This window comes from Rhinoderma darwinii, unplaced genomic scaffold (assembly GCF_050947455.1).
Source record: "Rhinoderma darwinii isolate aRhiDar2 unplaced genomic scaffold, aRhiDar2.hap1 Scaffold_107, whole genome shotgun sequence".
In the NCBI taxonomy this organism is placed as follows: Eukaryota; Metazoa; Chordata; class Amphibia; order Anura; family Rhinodermatidae; genus Rhinoderma; species Rhinoderma darwinii.
In genome coordinates, this window is record NW_027461949.1 from 1,120,699 (window position 1) to 1,130,472 (window position 9,774).

Below are 9,774 nucleotides of genomic sequence, written 5' to 3' on the forward strand. Positions count from 1 at the left end.
TAGCTGAAACTGAGAAAAATAAATTCCAACGAGACCTCAGGGACTATGCAAACAAGGAGGTGTATGATTGGAATAAAAGAGACAAAGTACACAACAAAATCAGACACATCTTAAAAAATCGCAGACAAGAGAGAAGATCCGGCAGCAGTCTGAACAGAGTCAGTTTTAGCTCCTCTGAACCTGATTCAATCGAAGGAATAAATGAAGCCTCAGATAGTGATAACTCTAGGATCCTATATTCCCAAGGATACCAATCAGTCAGCTAGTCAAGGAAGTCAAAAAATGGGAAAGGAGAGGCGGTAGGAAACATCACCCAAACAGACCAGGAACAAAACCGTCGCCTACGGAACCGCAGGAACCCACACCCAGCATTAATGTGATCAACCTTTCCTCATCCGAACTAACTCCACACAAGTCAAGGTTCTTTCGTTGGGCCTCAATTGTGCCCCTAATCGTACGTTCAATACTTTCAACACACTTCTGGACATTAATCGATTTGTAAGGAATTTAACAGTAAAGAGGCATTTCTACAACACGCTCCCAAATGACAACAGACTCCGAAGATTATAATCTCAAAGAACCCAATACAAATATCCACGACCATAGATTACTATCGTTTGAGGAACATAGGGCAATCCAATGCTTAGAGAGTCTGAAACCAGAACTTCCTACAAGAAATATTCATTTTTCCCCGGACTTTGTCACAAAAAATCCAAGCTTCCATCCTCTGGCATCCAGGATAGACTCTATGGACAGATTTCAATGGGCAATTGAAAAGGATCTCCAGCAACTATCCAAAAATTCGTAGTGTTGTAATAAGAATTGTAATATCTCTAAAGAGCTGAATATGGCAAATAAAATCGTTAAAAAATAATAAGGATATCATTATTAAGATGTCGGGAAAAGGGGGCAGTATCACTGTGTTAGATAGGGAAATGTATAAGACCCAAATTTTGAAACTCATAGCAGATACAGACACATATAAAAAACTAACGTGCAATCCAACATCTATGTTCCAAAAAAAGCTCAACAAACTGATAAACGATGGTTTAGGTAGTGGCGTATTAACAAGTAAGCAAGCAGAATATATTATGGTCCAATGTCCCACAATTCCAATCATGCACGCATTGACCAAGACACATAAAGGCATAAACCCCCCCACCTATGCGCCCCATAGTGTCAGGGATAGGATCATTCACAGAAAAACTATCTGAATGGCTAGACTCCTTGTTACAACCCCTTGCATTAAGAACCCTGGGCCATTTACGTGACACCAGAGATGTTTTATGCTCATTTCACAAAAAAAGATGGGAAAATAAATTTGCATGGCTGAGCTGTGATGTGACCTCACTTTATACCAGCATTCCACACGAAATAGCCCATAGGGCACTAGAATATCATCTTTTTAAACACAGCACTTACAGCTATGAGCTACAATCATATATACTTGAGGTCCTTGTCTTCCTGATGACACACAATTTCTTCCAGTTCGATGGGTTGTTTTACCTACAACTTAAGTGAGTATCAATGGGAGCTAAATTCTCCCCTTCTCTGGCAAATCTCGTGATGGCGTTGTGGGAGGAACTTTTCATTTTTTCTAGTGATAATCCTTTTGGCAGATCTATTAACTGGTATGCAAGGTATATAGACGACCTGCTATTTATATGGGAAGGCAATATGTCAGATATCCCAAATTTCATCAATTATCTTAATAACCAACTCAACTTGAAATTTACCTATTCTTCACAAAAAGATACTATCCAGTTTCTGGACCTAGAACTCAAAGGACATGCAGGGGAAATAATCAACACTAAAACATATCGTAAACCGATTTCAGGGAACACTATCTTGCATGCAACAAGCGGTCACCCTAGACAAACCATCTCATCAATCCCAGTGGGAGAAATGTACAGAGCAAAAAGAAATTGTAGTAATGACCCCAATTACCGGGTGGAACAACAGCAAATTTGTAGGAGACTACGCAAAAGAGGGTATGCAGAATGGACCCTCAAAAGAGCAACCTCCATTGTAGAAACAAAGCCCCGATATATACTTCTAGAGCCAAAACATAATAATAAAGATACTGGTCTAAACGTACCTACTTTGGTGTTACAACACAGTAGTCAGTTTAATGAAATAAAGAAAATTGTCCATAAAAATGTAGCCATTCTAATGTAAGACGAGGCTCTGTCAGATATTTTGAAAGATGGTTGCAGTGTTGTATCCAGAAAAGCTCCTTCCTTAGGTGACCTGTTGTCTCCTTCTATATTTTCATCAAACATTCCCAAACTGACATGGCTTCAATATACGGGTTTCTTTAAATGCGGATCGCATCCATGTAAAATCTGTTCATATGCTAAGCCTACTAAGAACTTCAGAGATTCAGATAACAATACAAATTTTTCAATTCAAACTTACATTAATTGCAACAGTGAGGCAGTGATATATATTGTGGAGTGCATCAAATGCAATCTAATGTATGTAGGTTGCACCAGCCACAAATGTAAAACTAGGATACTAGAACATTTGGGCTATATAAGAAATCCTAACCTCACCAATATCTCCAATGTTGTAAAACATTTCATAACCTTCCATAATAGATCAATTATAAGTCTGAGATGTTATGCCATAGAAAAAGTCAAAACTCCAACCAGAGGGGGGAACATCAAACATAAAATCTTATCACGTGAAGCATAATGGATATTTACACTAAAAACCAGGTTTCCTAAAGGTTCGAACTTAAAAAAAGAATGAATGTTCCACTAATAGTAAAAGAATCTATGAAATGATCGGTAGAATCTAATATGGCCTAATAATCAATAATACCTGTTAATGTTCATGGCTTTTACAGATGACACCTAATTATCCATATTAACGGGTCCTTCCCCCATCAGATTTCCCGTTTGATGGTCTAGTATACAAAGGAAAACAAATTTTCCAATACTAATTATCCTTGAAGACCAATACATAATTCCCCTTCTTTCCAGTTCATGTATTGTTTTAAACTGTTTAAAGAGGCTCTGTCACCAGATTGTGCAACCCCTATCTGCTATTGCAGCAGATAGGTGCTGCAATGTAGATTACAGTAACGTTTTTATTTTAAAAAAACAAGCATTTTTGGCCAAGTTATAAAGTACAACTGGGCGTGTATTATGTGCGTACATCGGGGCGTTTTTACTACTTTTACTAGCTGGGCGCTCTGACGAGAAGTATCATCCACTTCTCTTCAGAACGCCCAGCTTCTGCCAGATCACGCTGTGACGTCACTCACAGGTCCTGCATCGTGTCAGACGAGCGAGGACACATCGGCACCAGAGGCTACAGTTGATTCTGCAGCAGCATCAGCGTTTGCAGGTAAGTATCTACATCGACTTACCTGCTAACGCCGATGCTGCTGCAGAATCATCTGTAGCCTCTGGTGCCGATGTGTCCGACACGATGCAGGACCTGTGAGTGACGTCACAGATCTGCACTGCCAGAAGCTGGGCGTTGTGAAGAGAAGTGGATGATACTTCTCATCAGAACGCCCAGCTAGTAAAAGTATTAAAAACGCCCCGATGTACGCACATAATACACACCCACGTGGACTTTTGCAAGCCTCATTTGCATAAATACAAAAACGATCATAACTTGGCCAAAAATGCTCGTTTTTTAAAAATAAAAACGTTACTGTAATCTACATTGCAAAATCTGGTGACAGAGCCTCTTTAAATGATGTATTTTTTAGCGTCTATTCATGTTTTAATTTTTCGATGTGAGTATTTCAGAGGTTTATATCCGACAGCCTAATAAACAGAAATCAGCATTAATACTCTATCCACTACTCTAGGATAGATTTGGGTCATTATTATCCCTCATTTTATTATTTATAAATATTCATCAATCAACGCTATAAGCACATAACTTACATAACTTACTAGTGGAGCAGTGATGTTCTATCACCGGCTCTCTGTTTCAGCACCACTTCTGCTAGACAGCTCCACCGTGCTGGATAGCTTTTATTCATAGAATACTGATGCTTTATAGGCGTCTCCCTAGTTCAGCACTACTATGCTGGACAACACCACTTTTCTGTGACATCACTAATTTTCACCTGTTGGCAACCGGATATAAACCTCGTTCTGACATTTAGTTGTTAGCATTAAAGCCATGAGGAAGGACGTGGTATACGTCTGAAACGCGTAGGCACCTTACCTACATTTTCACCCTTGCATTCGGGAATGATCTTGTTTTAACCATCCAAATAAAATTGGAACTACGTTCTGTTTTAAACCTGACTGCGCTGGACCATCGACTTTTGTCTACTTAGGTCTACTTAGATACAACGGCTTAGCAGACAGTATCACACATTCTAGGCCCAATTAGAAGGTTAATTGTGAAAAAAATTCTTATGGTGTTTTTCGATAAAGATCACTTGAACTGGTATTATTTAAACAGTTAACCGATGAATGGCGCTGTTTATGTGGAATTTACCCTGCGGCCTCATTTACCATATAATGTATTAAAAAAATTTTTAAAAAAACCCTACATTTTGTGGGGCGAATTGAAAAAAAACCCTGTAATTCCACCATTTCTGTTTTGATTATACAGGGTTCATCGGGCGGCATGAATTGCATGATAACTTGATTCTGTGGGTCGTTACGATTATGGCGATACCAAATTTATATAGTTTTATTTTTTACAAAATAATTAGTTTTTGTGATGCTGCATTCGAAGATGAACTGCATAGTTTTCAATGCAACAGCACTTCATAGGGCAGAAAGGTGCTAAAACCCACTCTCTGAAGCCCCCCTTCAAGATACATTTCAACTAATCTGGTCCCCATGGCAGAAATATGTCTTTCCATCTGGCACCTCCAGCAGACTCCTTTCAGTCTAGTTTGATTTATTTTACCTCAGAGTTCCTCTTTTTCCCTTTTTTTTTTTAATTTCTTTTCTCCCCCCTTTTTTTATAACTATTTCTAACAGGGGCTGTGCAGGATTAGAAAAATATGACTGCTTTCTTCCAAAAACAGCACCACACCTATCCACAGGTTGTATCTGGTATTGCAGGTTAGCTCCATTGAAGTGAATGGTAATGATAATGAGCTGTAATACCACACACAACCTATGGACAGGTGTGGTGCTGGTTTTTGGAGAAAGCAGACAAGTTATTTTATCCTGGACAACCCTTTGTCAAGGATTGTCCTTGTGCGGAGATGCTCCCTTCATTATCCCTTTTCCTTTATGGCCGCTGATATGTTCTATTCAGCTTTAAGGCCTCTGTGGTAAGTACACTGCCAGTCATTAAAGGGTTAACACTTCAGACCACTGTGGGTGACGTCACAATGAATGAGGCGGCAGTGGTAAGAAACTCCTGCAGTAATGATGATGAATGCGCTGATGTCATAAATACAAATGTTTATGACATAAAGAAGATTCCATATTAGAAGGTTTTACTGACACATTCAGCGCCATATTGGATGGGACTGAGGACCTTGAGCTTGACTTCCCCACCAATGCCGACCTGATGTAATTTGGAGGTTCTAGCAGGGAAACCCTTCACCCAAGACCACTTCTTCATCACAGTGATGCCATCCTCTTCATACGGGTTGTCTGTAATAGAGGGGAGTTTCCAGCAGGAGATCCCCCCTCTATTAGCCGGAGCGGAGACAGATGCTACAAGGAGGCATCTGGAGGACCCCTCTGGAGGACCCGTCTCAACCGAGCATTGCCCATTCATTTTAATGGGTGCCCAGGAAGAGAGACATCCGCCTAGCCAACCAGATCAGCCGATTTATGTGTTTTATGTCGTTCGTTCATTGTAATGTCTTTCCTTGAAAATCTGAGAAAACGTACAAATTCTGTTACAAATTCTATTTTGGCACCTGCTAAGCCCAGAGGAAGGGCAATCCTCCAGCCATGGTTTCCCTAGAGGTTTCCCCCACAGGGGGTTTTTCCTTTCCTGCGTGCTGGAGGGTGACTCTTCGTGAGTCGGAGGTTTGCCATTTTGGGTTTGGTCATATAATATAATAAAAGTTTTGACCATTTAACACCCAATTATAATGTTTTGTGTCTTTATTTTGCATTCTTTGGTTTGGTGATTGGGATTCTGGGTCTATCACATATCACAAAATCATAAGGCCGGACATCTACTTCCCACACTGACATAGAATGGAGACAACAAGCGTTGCTGCACAATTAAGTGTACACATCCTTACATTAACCCCTTCCCGACATTTGCCATATGGGTACGCCATGGAAAGCTATGACTTCCCGCAAATTGTCGTATCCATACGCCAAATGTTTGGCACCGGCTCAGAAGCTGAGTCGGTGCCATCATCGCCGGATCTCAGCTGTATCTTACAGCTGACATCCGGCTGTAATGGCCGGGACCGAAATTAGCTTAGATCCCCGCCATTAACCCCTCAAGTGCAACGCGCAAACGTGATCGCTACATTTAAGCTGTTTGCAGCTCATCGGAACCACAGCAATGAAATTGCCGGGGTTCCGATGGCTGCAATAGCAACCGGAGGCCTAATACTGGCCTCCCAGTCTGCCTAGCACGGAAACCGGTCAAGATCCGCCCGGCGGCGGAGCCTGATCGGCTTCCGTAGCCGCCGGCAAGGTGGCGTCGACTCAGGAGCTGATCCGGCGTCATCAGCGGTGGAGGTCAGCTGTATATTACAGCTGACATCCACAGTGTAATGGCAGGAACCGGAGCTAGCTCCGATCCCTGCCATTAACCCCTTCGGTGCAGCAATCGAAAGCGATTGCTGCATCGTAGTGGTTACTAGCAGATCACCAGCCCTGACAGGCAATCAGGACTGGTGACTGCTGCTATGGCAACAGGAATGGCCTCCTGATCTGCCATTACGGAAGCCGGGAGGCGAAGCCTAATTGGCTCGCTGTCAGTGAATAACTGACAGATCTAATATATTGCACTACACAGGTAGTGCAATGTATTAGAAAAAAAACATCAGACAGTTGGAACTTCAAGTCCCTTAGTGGGACTTGAAATAAAGTGTAAAAGAAAGTATAAAAAAAGTATAAAAAAAGTGAAAAAAATAAAAGTTTGAAAACAATAAAAGTTTCAAGTAATAAAATAAAACACAATCACCCTTTTTCTCTTATCAAGTCCTTTATTATTGAAAAATAATAATAAACCATACGTATTTGGTATCGCCACGACGGTAACGACCTGAGGTATCAAAATATTATATTATTTATTGCACGTGGTGAACAGCGTAATAAAAACCCGTAATTAACTATACCAGAGTTTCTGTTTTTTGGTCACTTTGCCCTACAAATATTGGAATAAAAAGTGATCAAAAAGTTGCATGTATACAAAAATGGTACCTATAAAAACTATAGCTTGTCTCGCAAAAAACAAGCCCTCATACAGCTCCGTCGACAAAAAAATTAAAAAGTTATGGTTCTCACAACTATAAATTAGGTATTGCCGGAATTGTACGGACCCACAGAATAAAGTTAACAGGTAATGTATAACGCATGGTGAACACTGTATAAAAAAAACTAAAAAAGCTGTGCCAGAATTGTGTTTTTTTGTTTACCTGGCCTCCCAAAAAATAGGATAAAAGGTGATCAAAAAGTTGCATGTACCCCAAAATGGTACCAATAATCGCTATAGCGCGTCCCGCAAAAAAACAGCCCTCATACCACTACATCTATGAAAAAATAAAATTAGTTATGGCTCCAATAAGTCAGGAAATAAAAAATATGCAGTTGTGCCCGAGGGGAATATTTCTTCTGTTTCAAGAGGCGATTTATCAAGGATCTAAAATTAGGGAACCAGGAAAGGGGAGGGCCCAAACATATCTGCTAGAAGCGAGGGTGCCCGTATTATACCAGGACAACACTTCACAGCGAAATTCCCCAAACTACAAAGGTGCGGAGTGTGGACCAAAAGGGGCATAAGAAAGGACGCCATATATCAGTGCGACACTGGCCTGTGCAGAAAGGATTGCTTCACAGCGTAACACACATCTATGGATTATTTTATTGTTTTTTTACCCCATGATTATAGCCCCTGACTATGCCCCTGATGTACTCTGCCCAGCTCACATATGCCCTACATTATAAACGAAAACACCAGTAAGACTCCAAACAAAGCTATTACCAAGCAAATTCCACGCTCCAAAAGCCAAATGGCGCTCCCACCCATCTGAACCCTACAGTGTGCCCAAACAGCAGTTTCCTTCCACATACATGGCATCGTCATACCCGGGAGAACCCTTTTAACAATTTTTGGGGTGTGTGTCTCCAGTGGCATAAGCTGGGCATGACATATTTGGCACTGAAATGGCATATCTAGGGAAAAACATCAATTTTTACTCTGTGGGGATGTATGTGCCGTATTCCATCTCTGTATGTGTCGTTAATGGACAGATACAGAGATGAAAAAAAAAATGGCAGCCCCCATAGAGAAGTAAAAGAAAGAAAAAACTACAACACAAAAACACAAATAAATAAAATTTATTTTAATGACATACTAAAAGCAATATTGTATAAAAAAAAAATATTTCCGTGACTCCTTCCCTTTAAAGGGGTTGTCCACGTTCTGACAACTGATGACCTATCCACTGGATAGGTCATCAGTATATGATCGGTGCGTGTCCAACACCTGGATCCCGCACCGATCTGCCACTCCAGCTGCCTCCGGGCACCGGACAACACTGCCGGAAGCAGATGGCTCCGGTCAAAGAATAGAGGCCGAGCTGCAGTTCTGCCGAACGGCCGCTATGCAGTGATCGGAGTCATCTGCTTCCGGCAGTGTTGTCCAGTGCCCAGAGGCAGCTGGACTGGCTGATCGGTGTGGGGTCTGGTGTAGTAATGATTGTTTGCCCCCATACATTACCGATGATTGCTTCTTGTGACACGCTGTACCGTCGATTGGCGCTGGTTTTCATGGTCGGTATCGGGATGTCTAAAAGGACTTTTATTTCCTCAGACACCACCATAACTAGGCATTGGAACCAACCCTTCCACCTTAGCGGGTAAGGATTAACCTTCTAAAAAGTTCACTATGTACACATAAGGGCTAAAGGTGAAAACACAGAGGTGCTCACCATATATCCAGCGTATAACTGTGTCCTCCAAATCTTACAGAGCAGGAGTTGTTCTAGATTCCTGTTTATATCCCCAACACGTTCATACCATTTTAGACAATGAATCGACATATCGCAAACTTTAGGAGTATTAGCTAAGAAACAGGCAGAATACTTACTGATAGAATTCCCTATTGTTCCCATATTCCATGGGATGCCAAAAATCCATAACGTTGCTTGGTCTTGAAATTTGGGTTATCTGTGACGTAGTTGGCAAGTACCCCTGCAAACAAGCCTGCCATCAGGGTAGTACCGCTGGTACTACTGTCAGGGGCCTGGCCACAAAAGTAAAATAAAGTGGGCAGCCGTCGTTCATCAAGGTTAAGATCAGCGGTAATTGGTTTGTAGAAAGGAATGGGACCCCGGCCAGCTCTGCAACTTGGTGAGTGACTGTTTTAAAGCAGTAGATTCAGTTAAATTAATTTTTTTTATGTTGCCCCTCTGCTCCCACCTTCCCACCTGTCTCTCTCCCCTTCCCCTCCCAGACCCTAGTTAAGCGTCATATTCACTCTGGCCCAACTCCCGCCTTGGCCACGTTCCGTTCTCTTAGCCTACTCCTCCGCCTACATCCTGGTATAATAGCTAAAGATAATTACCTTATGAGGTTTAGAGTTAGTTAGTTAGTTATATGTCGAAATTTTGATCTAAGGTTTGCACACCATGACGGT